The sequence below is a fragment of the Centrocercus urophasianus genome, unplaced genomic scaffold (genome assembly GCF_019232065.1).
Source record: "Centrocercus urophasianus isolate 14NV4802_14NV808 unplaced genomic scaffold, USGS_Curo_1.0 seq_73, whole genome shotgun sequence".
Lineage (NCBI taxonomy): Eukaryota > Metazoa > Chordata > Aves > Galliformes > Phasianidae > Centrocercus > Centrocercus urophasianus.
In genome coordinates this window covers 13,845,309-13,861,468 of record NW_024885344.1, presented here as the reverse complement: position 1 = coordinate 13,861,468, position 16,160 = coordinate 13,845,309, and the positions used below count along the sequence as shown (strand labels likewise).

Genomic DNA, 16,160 nt, shown 5'->3' with positions numbered 1-16,160 from the left:
CAGGCTGTGTCTCCAGCCAAAGCTGAAAGCCAAGGGCTTGTGCGTGGAGATGGAGGAAGCAGATGTCAGTGTCCTGTGGCTAGAAGTTAGTTATACGGTTATATGTTGACTATGTGCCATGCAAAGTAATAAACTTTTGCTTATTGTTTTTACTATTTTTCACCCACAAAGGTTGGTCAGCCATAAAGAAAATAAACAAAAATTATATAAATGAGTTTCTACATAATTGTCAAAGTTAAGTCTTTGACAAAGGAAGGTCAGCAAAGTTTAATGCCGTACTGTAATAAAATATCAGTGAAATACTAATTTAAGTGCTTTTAAAAAGCCTGCAATGTTCTGACATTGTACATTTTATTCTCTTGGCCCTTGAGCTGTGAAAGATTATACGCCTGCACTAAACAGATAGAAGTTCTCTCAAAGAGATTTTATTGTGATTCTTTCTCCTATTTATTGTTCTTACTTTCCTTCCAGAATAAGGACGAGACTCTCAACTGACATAAGCTGATAGAGATATCTGATTAATGAACAGTGTTATGTTGGCTTCAAAACCAAATATTCAAAATAAGACCTAGAAATCTGATGCTGAAAATCTAGATGTAATGGACCTTTCTCAGCCACCTGTACGTGTATACACACTATCCCATTTTCCCACACTTTAAGATCACCATGTTACCTTGACCACTACTGGTCAAATTAATCTAATTAATTTCTATTTTATGATATTTCTAAAGTTTGTCCTTGTTGCCACAAGATTCTTAATTACATTCTTGTAATATACTAATATACTAATATACTACTACTGACCTAAAATCTGTGTCTACCTGAACAAGCCATAATGACTGACTTTAGAGAGCAAAGCAATGAAAGTTACTAACTCTGTGCAAAATGTGCTAGTGTGACCGCATGGCTGTTCCTGTACACACATGAACTCCTAATTTACAGCAGTATATAATACTCAGTAGCAGGCCTTGTGATTAGGCAAACATTTGAAAATTGCAAAAAAACCAGTCACCAAATTAGACTTGCTATAGATTTCTCTGAGAAACTTCTTTAGCCCAGAGACTGTTAATTCTGAGCTATGCCCCAGAAGAAACCACTGTACATATATCACATAATTAGCTGATCAAGTTCTCAGAATCAAAGGATAGCAAGTAGATTTCATCTTCTGAAATAAGCTGTCCTTATTTGAGTGGGATCCATTTAATCAGTGCCAAATTAATCAGTTGCTGACAGCTAGATCTGATGTAGCTAGTTAGACTGTTTTTACATTCACTGGAGTGATTTTAGAATGCAAGAATTGGAAACATCTAAAGTAGGTCCGGCAAGTTATAAGGTAAATGTGCCTTTCTCTCTTTATCAAGTAGACAGGACACTGAGGATGACTGGCTGAGGTGTAACAATTTATGCTATGTCCATCTAAGACTAGGTGAAACAAATCTCACGTTCACCATCTTAAATAAGCTCATCAAAGTAACATTGAACAAGTGTCCTCAAGACCAAATGCGAGGAAATGCACAGATCTGAATAACATCTGTATTTGCTCAAATTTTCATTTCAAATTGAGCACTCCAGCACATCATCAGTTGAACAGAATAAAAGATTGACTCAGTATAGGACTGTATTTTGTGGAAACATGATAGTATACTTAAAAAAAAAAAAAAAAAACAGAAATTTCAGTATATTCAAGTTACTGTTCCTATATTCAAGACATCTTGTGAGATGAAGAAGCTTTTTTTTCTCAGTTGGAAAGTTACAGAGACTAGAAGGAAGCCTCCACTATATCCACACTCTGTAGCAACAGACCCTATAGACCTATCTTTTACATCTCTTTCAGACAGCTCAGGAAGAGGTTCTGTGGTCCCACGACCACTGAGGAACAGAATTGTAAAATAAAATTATCTTGGAGTGGTGTAGACACAATCCCATTTGTTCTCTGCCCTGTGCATTTAGACATACATAAAGTGGAAGCTGCTACAAAATCAGAACAGCTACAGTCCTACAAGCTGATGAGAAGGGAGTAATAGAAAAACAGATCTTCTGACTGAAACACAACTTGCCAAGAGTACTGTTGGAACGTAATTGTAACACGTGAAAAGGATGACACAAAGTACGAATAAAGGCATGTTATCAGACTCTGAAGCAAGTTCCTGGCTATAAAGATGTAAAGGGAGAGGGGAGGAGAAGGTCACTATGTAGTAAAAGACAAACATATCTGACGCATGCAATCAAGCAGGGTCCGTAAATTAATTTTCAGCTCTAAAAATTGACTATCTCCTGGGGAAATTCTATTATTGAAAAACAAGATATATTCCAATTAGAAGAGAGGTCATATAGAGGGCAGGATAGAAAAGAGAAAAGGAAGACGACAGAAAAAAAGAAACACCCAAACCACATAAACTTTAGATATTAGAGCTCTAAAGCTATAACCATCACTAAATGGGACAAAGGAGAGGGGTATTTTAGGAAGCTTAATTTGGAGTGCCCTTGATTTCTGACATTTTAAGTTAAAGCCTGCATATTTTAGCACAGTTGTGCTTTACAGGATTCCGGCACATTTTCTGTGCCGCTGCCTGCTGTGAATCCGGACCTTGGATCACTGCTCTGTCTCTCAGCATGACATGAAACACTAAGGGGTACATTTTCAAAGCAGTAAGTGGGGATTTCACTGCATGATTCCCACTGAAGTGAAAGTAAGATATGTAGCTGAAACCCTGTGGAATGATTTTAATATTTCCCATATCACTTCTTAGAATTGCCAAAAACATTTATTGTATATAAACAGTTACTACAAGTTTCCAGAGACTACTGTTGAAATTTACCTTGTAAATTTGGGGCTAAGATAGGTTTTTGGAAATTACCAAATACTTCTACTATCTGTCTGCTGTAGGTGTTGTTGACAGCTGATAAACTCATTACAAAACTAGTTAGCTGTTAGTGAACAGATATCTACAGAATGTTTCACTGTTTTGCCTAACAAAAACTTCACAAACACTGCACTTTTGAGGAACTACCTTGCCTGTCTAGTGTGTTTTGTCAGTTTATAGCCCTGAAGTTTTCCTAGCATTATGGATCACAAAATGGTAGTTGAATAAATTTCTGTGGTACCTGAGATTAATCCAATAAACTCCCGCAAAGGGGAATTCTTATTTTTCAGTATAAATATTTTCAATTTTTACAACTGTTCTGTCCCCATGGAACATCAGGTATTTTAAAATAAAATTAATAAATCTTGTTTTTTGGAGGAAAAAAAAAAGATTAAAATGTAGTCTATCAACTGAGGGAGAAACTGACATCAGCTCTCAGTTATGGTAAAAATCTAAAGCAGGTAAGGGAAAAGCAGGAGGCTAAGGGTTTGCACAGGAAGGAAAAATAATATCAGTGATGCACAGTTAAAGATGTTAATGTGCTCAAAGAAAACTGGACAATCACTGGCACTGATTCCAAATAGAGCTGGTACATGGATTAAACGTTAATGTAAGCCATCATTTTTATTCAGAAAATAGTAAAATTAGTGCCTGTATTGAATAACATGCAGAATTATCTGAGCAACCTTCCCACCAATTTGAACAAAGAGCAACGTGCTCATATGTACATATGTTCAGCACTCAAGGTAGAGGCGGTGCTGTGATGAGGGATGACGAGTTAATAGAGGGTGCCTGCAGCCATTTCACTCTGGTGGCATCTGAGCTTGACAGACATTGGAAGCCACAGTCAGGCGTGGTTAGTATTTGGAGAGAGTGTTTGAGGAGCACTGGGTACATTAGGAAGCCATTCCTACCCATGCTGCAAAAGACCGATATGTTGTTCTGATTAGTAATGCTCAAAGCTGGTCATTTCGTGCTTTAGTTGGTGAACCTGATAGCTGAAAAAAAAAAAATAAATAAAATATAAAAGAAATCTGATGACACAGTTGGGCATTACGGAACAAGATTAGAAACATTTAGAAAAAAATGAGGAGGGAACTATTAGAAATGTAAGAAACTAAAACAATTTCTGTATACTTTTTGTAGTAAGTATGATTAAGAGAAAGAAGAGACTTAACCTCAGTGCAATGCAGCAACAAGACATGGAAATACAGACCTAGAATACAGCAGGCATTTCAGCTGGAGAAATAATTAACAACACTGCAATAGTATAGAAAACCTGATGAGACCCAAAATGCTGTAAATATATTCTTGTAAAAGAATTATGAGTGCAGTTTGGAGCTGATACAACAAAGTATTAGTAGGTGGATCAGAAGAACAGGGAAAATTGAAAATATATGCACAAAACTGTGAGTCTATGCTCTAAGCTGCTTTGTAGCCCACCGTCTATGACTTATTACAATACTGGACACGAGCTGGCATGTCTTTCCACAAGGACGGACACGCTAGATTAATTATCACTGCACCATTGTTGGATACTTTCTATGATCTTGATGTGTGAGAAAAACAAGTTTTCAGTTTTATTTCTTAGATCAAAGTGACTGGTAAAAAGTTAGTTTTCAGCAAAGCAGCATTTGAACAATAGAAGATATTCCACCTGACATGTTCTTGTTAAGAAGTTCTTGTTTCCAGGCCATAGCTGTACTGCCTGTTCTTAGAGCTAGTTTGAAATAAATATGCTGAAGGACGGGAGTTATAGGGAAAAAAAAAAGCAGTATGCAGCAGATGCTAAGCCTTCCCTTGCAGTCTCTGCAGCAAAGCAAAATTTTGTCAGTAGGGTCATTTCTTACACCTTGTAATTGCAAACAGCCTGTTACCCTTGTATGGTGAAGGAAGGAAGGATTTCCGATCAAATCATGAAATATGGCCCAAACTCAGGGGCAGAAGGAAGACACCAAGTCATTCCTCTACCTATCTGTCTGGCAGGATCCATTCCAGCACTCATTCTCTGAGCAGGCCTACTAGATTGGCTCAATTCTTCTGTTTGTGGGTTCACTGATGACAGCATTCATTCAGGAAATGGGAGTTCAATTATTTTATTTGATCATAAACAAAACTGCAACTTTCAGGGGAAAACCCTAACAATTATGCTAGCAGGTATTCAAAAATGCTGATCTATCTCAATCCTTCTTGATGAAATTTTGTACAGAAAAATAAACATACATAAGGCTGTAGAGGAAACAACGTGTGGTCAAGTCTTTGGAGCTAATTGTTAGCTGACTGGCACAAGTGTATGTGTGTCTATGTATGTGTATAGATTTGTAGACAAACTGTGCTAAGTAAGCACTGGAACAGTGAGTAGCCTTCATTTCCATACTTTGGATAGCTACCAATAAAACAGAAAAGAGAGCTATGCTAATCTATATTCTTATTCTCCCATTACACTTAGTTCTTAAACATGACATGCAAAGTTCGAAGGGTGGATCAGTGACACCTTATCCCAGAAACACTGTGTCTTAGTCACAGATTCAAATCCTTTTTATCAAAGCAAAAATACAAGTCCAGATTTCACACTGCCTAGGTTAAGTCCACTGGGCTCTTCTCAACACGATAGAAACAAAGCAGTAGAAGTGCCTTCTCCTTCAAGGATGAGTTGTGAGGTTGTGTGACTAGATATCAAACGCTAGAAGACTCAGGATTAATCAAAACATAGAAAAGGATCAAAGGTTAGGACACTTCTGTGTTTGCCATAGTTTGTAGAGGCTGGTTTGGGTGACCTAGCTTTATATTTATAAATGCATTGATGGTTGGACTAGATGACCTTGGAAGTCTTTTTCAACATTAATGATTCTGTGATCCCAGTTTTGGACACCGAAACTTCCTCAATCTTATGCAACCTAGTGTCTAGCTGGGGCTGTAATTATCCTCACAGCAGATATTTGAGACTAGAGGTGCTGCAAATAACCAGCATTGTCATCTGTTGTGAGTTTAGCCATAAATGAAGGTTGTAGACCTAGTCCTGAGCATATATACCCTTTTGAAAATGCTTTTCTAAGAGACTGAATAATAATTTGGTAGTTATCAGTTAATTATTGAAATATGAAAAATTTCAGAGCAGATGAAGAAATACTCGTACAAAACCAATGTATTCATCTCAACAGCTACATCTGCCTGACAATGCAGCTCAAAATTATTTATTTACACTTATATTTGCACTGCAGAGTAATAACAAATGCTGTGAGTATCTTTTTACAAAGAATCAATCTCACTATATTTTGTAAAAAGTCAGGAGGTTGTAATGATGTGAGACCTTGCAAAACACTATATGTGCTATTAAATATTTGCTGAGAAATGGGGAAGAAACCATTGTTTTTTATGTCAGTTTTATGGGATATGCGGATAGCTAAAGTGCAATGTAGTGAGCTTTTACTGTATTGCTTACTGATTCCAGCATATAATTTACAGGATTGGAGGATATATTTGCATACATTTGTCTTATACATAAACCAAACAGAGATTTCTTGTACATATCAAACAAAACCTGTTTGAAATATATTCCTATGGCTGCCAAAAAGGAGCCTGAAATGTATTGCTATATTGTGCCTGTCACTGGCAAACAAAATTCATGAAAACCCCAACAAATGTGCAGCAAAGAAATTTGAAGGTGTTCTCTCTTGGTAACAACTAAATTTTACTGCTCTGTGAACTTGCTGTTAGAAGTTTTCTAAGCAGGTAGTTCAGGGAGACCTAGCAATCCACTCTAATTTGCAGTGTGACCAAACACTTCATCAAATTAGGACAGATAGCCTGAGAAACAAACCTGTCAACAAGAAGAAAATGCAGAAAGACACTGCAGCTCTGCTGCAGGACTACTGCAGGAAGTGTACCTGACAATAGGAAGAGTATCGGGTACATTTTTCCTCTCAGCTTTATAAGGCATAACCTTAGGCCATCTCTCCATGACATATCACCTTCTGGCATAGAAACAACAACATGTAAGGTTTCAAAGAGGCATTGTGATCTCCTTCACTGAATTTAAAAAAGGAGGAGAAAAAAACCACTCAGATTGGAAAGAAGAAAAATGAACTAGGGTTTTTAACAGTGATGGTGGACTTTTCTATGCAACGAAGGAAGAAGCCAGAGCTGCTCACTCATTACATCACTTTAAGAAACATGGAGTTTGTCATAACTGATCAGAAAGCTACTCTCACTTCTCCCTTCAGCTGTGGCCAATACGTAATGCTGCCAAGGAAGGAAGAAGCCCCAAACTACATTTAAACCAATCAAATAGAGGAAAGCAATTGTACCTGTTATAGTCCAGTGCACGAGGTCAAAATTCTCTTACTTATCTAAGCTGACAGTGACAACAGCTGAGTGCAATCTGAAATTTTTTGCACATTCATTCCTTCTTGATGAAGTCAGTGGGAATGCTAAAAACACATGAACTTCAATGATCATAAAATTAGTCAGACTTATTAAAAATCTACTCACAGAATTTAAAACTCCATGACCATCTGTTGAAATACATTCCACAGGGCAACTAGGGATAACTGAATTAAAAAAAAAGAAGAAAAAAATTCTCCTGTTAAAAAAAAAATCTAAACCTTAATGACAACTGAAGTTCTTAAGATTAGCCATAACTGTAGGGGATATGAATTGCAAGCAGGATGAAAGTGTAGAGAGCAAGAGACAGAATGGAGTCTGGTGGCTTAAATAACAGTTTGAAGAACATTTCTTTCAGCAACAGGTCAGTGTAAATAGCCTCTGAGCCATCCTGCCTCCCACTATTACCACATGCTGTCCCTCTTAAATGTTTGTGCAATTGTTTGGGGTTGTTCATGAGTTATTTATAACCTAATAAGTCTCCTGATCCAGTCCAGAAGTAGCCCCAAAAACACAAAGCAGAAGGGAAGGCACAAGGATGGAATCAATGGCCTGAGGGCCTACAACGTTTTTGTTACCTTGATCTTCATGAGTAGTTTAAGAATTTGTCTCCTTACAGCGCTTCTGAGTGGTCAAAATGTAGCTGAGACTATACATTTATTTTTGGTTCTTCAATAAACAGTTATGAAGACAAAGAATAGCACATGCTATTCTCCCATGTTGGTCATCACAAACACTTGCTAGGCCGTTTCTGTATTGTGAGGTCAGAATCACTATGGGATATCAGATGGTATCACATCTCTTTGCCCAATGGAAGTGCCAGACACCTTTTCTGTTGGCACATGTGTTGTTCCATTTATTACACATAATTATTCAATTAAATTCCCTTTGTATTTTTTTTTCCTTAAATAAAAACATAATAAAAAGAGGCTCCCTATGTGGCTGTGAGAGGCTAGCTCTATAAATGTGCTACCAGTTGTGTTAGCATCTGGGATGCTTTTGTTTCCTGAGGACATTTCTATGAAAGAAATGTGCTGATCACCTGAAGGCTCCTAAGTATACCAATAAAAGGGACTGCATGCATCAGCAAAGTGAATTCATTGTTCTTGTACATCATTTTTTGCTTTTCCATCAACACACAATTGGGATTTCCTCTAGAATGCTAGGTGCTACTACGCAAGAAAATAGGACGCAATGCTTCTTTTTTATATGCCCTGAAGATCGGCTTCCTAAGTGTGTCAAAATCTTTAATTAATATATTTATCCTTACAAGACCTGTATAAAGATGGGGAACAAAAACATTTAGGAAACAAAAAGGAAAGCATTCATCTTGCCCAGTCAGAAAGTGCTCAAATTCACAAATCCTCTGTATATTTCACTTCAGTCTTTGAGAAACTGTAAGAAGATGCATATTATTACTGACTAAAATTCCTTAGGATACAGAAGTTTTCTGTTGAACAAAACAAGGTTGTCTCATACTGATTGAGCTGAGTTTCAGCTGAGCATTCCCCATCAACTAAACCTAATGAGAACCATAAAACAGCAGTTCAGAGGTCCCATGGACTTCCCATTCAGTATGTGCCAAGAAAAATTGACTTATAATGACAATATTAGGTCTAGAAGTGATGATTTTATTGCCTCTAATTAAAAAATCTGGTCAGAAGAGGTGAGAAAGTCACCACAGTTCCCTGTATTTAATGACTCATTGACTGGACAGCTTTCTGGAAGGTGGGGAGTTTTGGATTCAGTGCCTTCATTAATTCAAGAAAATTCAAACACATACCACACACATCACATTAAAAAATGCAATGAAGCTATGCTATGATCACGCAGTTGCTCTCTTACATCATGCTCCTAGGTCTCAGGTGCTTCCAGGTACCACAGACTCCGCTCATGTTGCGAGTCATATCCTAAGGCATAGAAGATACCTCAGTTTTAGTCTTCGCTTCCCTCAATCTTCCTTCATTTATTACTTCGTGAAAAATGCATATGGACTCACAAGAATGAATTAAGAATTCCTCGATATATAGAAAAGTATGGAAAATAGTAAAAAGTAAATTAAGATTTTTTGCTGCTGTTGTTATTTTAAAGTCAAAGCTAACACTGAACGTCCTGAGTATCTGCAGAATATCCCAAGTTGGATGTGTCCCACTCTACTTCCTGGTTTGTTTTGCCCAGCAAGAAGACAGTGACTACGATGCACTTCACTGACACAAATTGGGTGCACCAAAACAATTTATTAAATGTACTCTGAGCAAACTGCTGCACATATGATCTATAATCATATGTATTCCAAGCAAATTATGTATTTGTATATAACTAATCAGTATCTTAAGGGGCGGGGGAGGTAAATTAGGGTAGGTAAGGGTAGATACGGTTGGATAAGGTTATACAAATTCCACGTAAGATAAATTAGAGTTGGAAAGGTTACATAACCTGTCTCATCAATGTGCCTGTTGTGGGATGGGATGTGAGGGGGACAAGGGGAACATGCAAGCTGGACGGAGGGGGGGGGGTTCAGGCTGGTTAAGGGGAGCTCCAAAAGCTGTTTTCCACCATCCTGACTTTATACCCCTTTTACACGTGGTTTGCCATGGCAACGTATGCAGACTAATAGATAAACATGGAAAAACACATGACTTTGCAGAAAAACAGAGAAACTTCATTCGTTCCTTAAGACCTCAGCTTCAGTTTCTGTATTCATGAGGGATTGTTTATACGTTAATTACCACATGATTTTATGGTCTCTATGTTTTTGCCAAAGCTCGCTCTCTTTTACTTGACAACTCCCAGTCATAGCTCAGGCCCTTGATGTGAGTACTGGGCCTCACACTGTTAGGCATAGATAAGGCAAGTGGAGCGACACTGAAGCACGTTCCAGGGTCTAACCACGTTCTGCTGCAAACCGTGTCCCTGCCCCCAGCTGCCCTCCCCTGACGCAGCTCCATGCCGTTCCCTCGGCCCTGTCGCTGTCACACAGAACAGAGCTCAGCGCCGCCCCTCCGCTCGCTGCGAGGAGCTGCAGCCGCCATCAGGCCTGCCCTCAGCTCCTCTGCTCTGCGCCGAGCAAAGCCAGGGCCCTTACACATCCTGACCTCTCTCTAGATCTCTCCCCATCTTCACAGCCCCACCAAATTGTCTGCACTTTTATGATTTTCTTAAAACATACAATTTCCATCCTGAGAAATTTGCAGTCTGTGACTGAAAAAAAAAAAAAAAAAAGTTACTTCAAAGAAGCAAAATAGAAAAAGTGAAAAATCAAAATCCTAGCTGTTCTTGCTAGGGAATATCTCCAACAAAGAGGAATACTTCAGGTGGAAAAGTTACCTTTTGTTGCACTCTAAAAGGAGAGTACACAATTTTCATAGATTTATATTCCAGTAATTTAAAATATGAATAATTCTACTTAAAAATAAATGCACTATTCTCAATTATATTGTTTTACTCACGGGAACTTGTGTTTTCAACTAGATGAATATTTCAGCATTATTTCTTTCTTTGTATCAAAAATGCTGCCTTCTTCTTTATTTTTTTCCCATCTAAAAACACTGACCCTTAGTATCACAGGTAACTGCAATCTATACTACCACCTGTCACTAGAAATGCCAGTCACTTCTTTTTCCAAAATCACATAAAAAGGAATTCCTATAAAGACACTTTTCCAAAGAGGGGAAGTAAGACTTAACAGTAGATATTGTTTGAAAAGGGAGCTTAACTGTCAATAATGAGCTCTGTGAGAGACTACAGTAGCATTTCTAAACAAAAATATCCTGACCTATCTAGAATGGTTTTGTTTTCATTATTTAAAAACAAAACAAAACAAAAAAACAACACATTTTTGGGGAAATGTTAACTACGATTATAATTTTTACTGTAATTTTCTACAAAAAAAAAAAATACCACAAACTCTTCACATACTCAAAAACCAATAGAAAGATCAGTGTTCAAGTTCTTCCTAAACCTATGTATATTAATACATTGAATTCAAATTTTCTCTGGCTGAAACATTTCATAAGAAATAGGTAAGTGAATATACTAAAGTAATGGAAATAGGTACTTCATCCGAAGTAAAATTTGAACAATTTATGGGATTGTTAAGTAACAAGATAGAAAGGACTGAGACTTTTGTCAACAGCAGAAAATGATCTTTGCAGGCTCCCCAAGGTCATATTAGCATTAATATTACTCACATTAGAATAAAATGTTATTTACCAAAGCGGGAGAACAGATTATTGCAAGACAGATATTTCCAGAAAGAACTGTAAAGTTCTTTCTGGGAACTTTGATGCCCCCATTGTTACAAAATGTTCGTGATGTCCATCTAAGTCTTTTCTTAAACCTACCAATCTTCTCTGAAGAGACAGTGCTACAGCCCAAATGCAAAAAATGCTAGTCGAAGCATTTGAGTCATAGAATCATAGAATGGCTTGGTCTGGAAGGGACCTCAAGGAACACCAAGTTCCAATCCTCCTGCCACAGGCAGGGCTGCCAACTACTAGATCAACCATTAGATCAAGCTGCTCAGGGCTCCTCCCAACCTGGCAGGAACACCTCCACGAACAGGGCATCCACAGCCGCTCTGGGCACTCTATTCCACCACCTCACCACTCTCTCAGAAAAAAAACCTCTCCCTGACATGTAATCCAAATCTCCCTTCCTTTAGTTTAAAACCATTTGCCCTTCTCCTATCACTATCTACCCATGTAAAAAGTTGATTTCCCCTATGTTTATAAACTCCTTTTAAATACTAAAAGGCTGCAATGAGCTATCCCTGCAGTCTTTTCTTCTCTAGGCTGAACAAGCCCAGTCCCTTCAGCCTGTCTTCATAGGAGAGGTGTTCCAGTCCTTGGATCATCTTCATATCCCTCCTCTGGAACCTCTCCAAAAGCTCCATATCTCTTCTGCGCTGGGCCTCTCAGGCTTGGATGCAGTACTCCAGCTGGGTCCTCACAAGGGCAGAATACAGGGGACAATCCCCTCCCTCATGCTACTGGTCATCCCTCTTTTTATGGAACTCAAGATACCATTGGCCTTTCTGGCTGCAAGCACACAGTATTGGCTCACGTTGAAATTTTCATCAACCAAGATACTAAATGGGATTACCTTGACCCAAGGGATAAAACTTGCACTTTGCTTGGTTGAATTGTAGAATAATAGAATGGTTTGGGCTGGAAGGGACCTTTAAGATCATTTAGTTCCAACCCCTGCTATAGGCAGGGACACCTCCCTCTAGACCAGGTTGCTCAAAGCCTCATCCAGCCTGGACTTCAATGCTTCCAGGGAGGGGGCATTCACAATATCACTGGGCAAACTGTTCCAGTGTCTCACCATCCTCACAGTACAAAATTTATTCCTAACATCTAGTCTCAGTCTATCTCTTCCAGTATAAAACTGATTTCCCTTGTCCTATCACTATATGCTCTTACGAAAAGTCATTCCCCAGCTTTTCTGTAGGCCCCTTTCACTTATATATAGGCTGCTATATAGTCTCCTCAGAGCTTTCTCTTCTCCAGGCTGAAAAGAGTCTCTCACACTGTTCTTGCGGAGGAGGTGCTCCAGTCCTGTGATCATCCTCATGGCTTCAGGTTATATTTCCCCACACTGGGAGATCGTTATCAGTTTGTCACTCCTGTACGCCTGTAACTCCATTGCCATGGATGCACATTACCATAATCTGTATTCTCCAGGAGAATGGATGCTTCCAGCATAAATTAAATTGAATTTGTAATAACACTTATGATTAAGTTAATCTGAGATTTCCCTTCGATGATCCTTCTGTTGTGACTATTCCTTCTTCCCACTGGAAGCAAGCCTTCAGCCCTCACAGCTCCGAGTTCCCATAGGATCTTTGAACTGCATTTTTTTTTAGAGCAGAGCTCCAATCTGATAGTACCATCAATCAGAACACCTACACTCCTTTCCTGGGGCTGCTCTCCAGCCTCCTGACCCCCTCTGTTCATTGAGCAGGGGCAGCCCCACAGGCAAAAATCAGAACATTCTTTTGGTTTTGGCATTAAGAGGGCTGCTGATTGCCCAGCCCTCTTAATGACCAAGATTAAATAAAAGATCATAGAATCCCACAGCGGTTTGAGTTGGAAGGGAAAAGTAAGACCATGCAATTTCAACACCCCTGCTGGAGGCTGGAGCACCTCCCCACTAAACCAGGTTTTGCAAAGACCTCAGCAAGGCCTCTCTGCATTTGAGGACCTCTATAGCTCCTCCATGTTTGTGTTGTCCTCAAACTTAGCAGGAATTTCAGCCTTGCGTCTAGACAATGCCTCTACATCAAACCTTGCCTTTACATTGATTTTACATTGATTTTTACATTGATTTACTTGATCCTGTACACAGGGCTGTTATTTAAAAAGCTTAGAGAACATCTCTGATTTTGTTTCTAAATTACCAAACAAAAGGAATCAGATAGGAGTTGTACACCTGTATTTAGCATCTTTGTTCAAGCTAGACTTAGAAAGCAGCCTCTGTGCCACTGCTGACATTGCACAGCATTGCCTGGGCACACAGCTACTCCCTTGCACAAGTTCTGCAATGGAAACCACAGAGCATTTGGAAGAGGTGGCCACAAACTGGGAAGAAATGGCTATTCTCCTCTACTACCAGTGTTTGGGAAAGTGTTTTCCAGCCCATCTGGAGAGCCAGAGGACACTTAAGAGGCCAGCAGGGAGATACTCGGTGAGCACACAGGGAAAGGGAAGCAAGGCCTAGATGAGGGGTGATCGCCTTGCAACACAATTTGATTTGCCTTTTGACTCAACTTCGAACAGCCATGGCTCTGGGCAGGACCCGCAACAAATGCAGCTCAGTGACACCGGCTCAGGTGACTCCAGCCAGCCTGGCCTTGGACACCACATGATGATGTCACTGTGATGACAGGAGGGCACCATGGTGATGCCTGAGTATCTCCCACTGAAACCCCCAGGCAGCACTGGTGGATTTCCCTTGCCAGCAGGCGGGGGACCACTGGCTTGCTGCACAAGAGGCTGCACACACAACCTTCATTCAAAACCAGACAGGAGAAATGAAAATGAGCCATCTGCAGCTGAACCAGCTTCTGCTACCTATCCAAAGGAACTGGTCGAGATTTCAAGCTCTGCTTTTAGAGAGCATCCAGGATGGCGATTCTGCAGGAACAACCATAATGGAAGAAAGGGGCTCAGAATCATATCCCAGTGAGGAGGAAACAAAAGGTTTACCTCAGAGTTCATCTGAGGAAAGCACTGGCTTGGTCAGTGTGTTCTCATTGCTCAGCTTCCCACAAAAACTCTGGGTTCTGGTGGAAAGTGACCATGTGAGGAGCATTTGGTGAGATCACAGAGGAAACTGCCTCAATCAAGGAATAAATGTTTATGGTGGAAGTTCTGGCAAAGGAAAGCATCTGCGAGAACATTTGGGAGAGAGCTTTGTTCACCAGCTCAACCTCTACAGATTCACCAGAGTTCCAAGGTACTTTCAAAGATCTCCTTCCCTTCTTGAGTTTCTGGCCAAGGAAGAAGTGTTGTCAGATAGGAAGGTTAAGGTTTTATTGTTCCCCACACAAACAGGGACTATACATTCACAAAATATTTTGTTGCAGTCAGCCTAATCTGTAGGATTAAACTGACCAATAGGTGTGGTTTAACCTGGCGGGTGGCTCGACTCTGCACCACACTGTCATTTGCTCACTTGCCCCCTTCCCAGTGGGATGGGGGAGAGAAGTGGGGAAAAAAACTTCTAGGTTGAGATAAAAAATATTTACTAAGGTAAAGACAAGAAAAAGGATGGTAGTAGCCTGTACATATCTGTATCTATATCTATACCTGAACGAATAATAACAAGAGATGTAAAAGCAACTTCTCATCAACCCTTGACTCAAGTCCAGACAGCTCCTGAGAAGCGTAAGAGAACCAGATTAACTTACACCACCTTCAGAACTCCTTCCGTTTGATGCCATATGGCATAGAATATCCCTTTGCCCGTTTAAATCAGCTGTCTTGACTCAATTCCCACCCAACTCCTCAGACCCTCTGCTGGGAATGTCTTTGGCTCTGTACAACACTGTTTAGCAGCAACAACAAACACTGATGTGGCATCAACACTGCTGTTCTGCTTGAACCAATCCATAGCATCGTACACATCCTGAAGTATGCAATTCCATTCTAGCTGAAATGAAAGCACTGATAAGCCCTGATAATACCCAAATTTGACCTTAGCCATCAGAAGTGCTATTTCCTGTATCTTACTGACCTTCAGCCTCACACTGATAGCAGCTAACTCTTCTTTACATTTTTCAGTTACTGCTCTACTCCAGCTCGTACTTTAGGAGAGACTACCCCCACAGCTGCTGGAACACTGCAAGCAAAGAGCAGCCCACAAGAGAAGAGATGTGGCTGCTCCTGCCCCTGCCCCTGTGAATGAGAGTCCCCAGAGGAGCAGTCCAGCTGCTCAGGGAGCAGATGCTGGGCCAGAGAAGAGCATGCAGGCAGCAGAGCCAGAAGGCACACAGACTGCAGCATCCATGGGGCCCCTGTCAGCCAAGCACTCCAAGGAAGACATCACTTCAGCTCAACAGCACATTGCTCACAGCCTAGGCCCTGCTGCAGCACCAGTGTGGCAACAGTGCCAACCTCTGTCCCGCTCCTCAGTCCCACACTGACACCAGCTAACTCTTCTCCTTTACATTTTTCAGTTACTCCTCTACTCCAGCCCATACTTCAGGAGAGACTACCCAAAGCTGCTGGAACTCTGTAAGCACAAAGCAGACCAGAAGAGACATGGCTGCTCCTGTCCCTGCCCTGCAAGAGGCTGAATGCGAGCCTACAGAGGAGCAGTCCAGCTGCTCAGTCTAGGCAGGGAGCAGATGCTGGGCCAGAGAGGAGCCTACAAGCATCAAAGCCAGAAGGCACACTGGCAATGGCA

At 40.2% G+C, this 16,160-nt stretch overlaps 1 pseudogene; it reads left to right on the top strand.

Annotated features, from left to right (window-relative positions):
* The first annotated feature begins 14,283 nt into the window (after positions 1 to 14,283).
* LOC122170859 lies at positions 14,284 to 15,897 on the top strand (annotated as a pseudogene).
* The last annotated feature ends 263 nt before the right edge of the window (positions 15,898 to 16,160 follow it).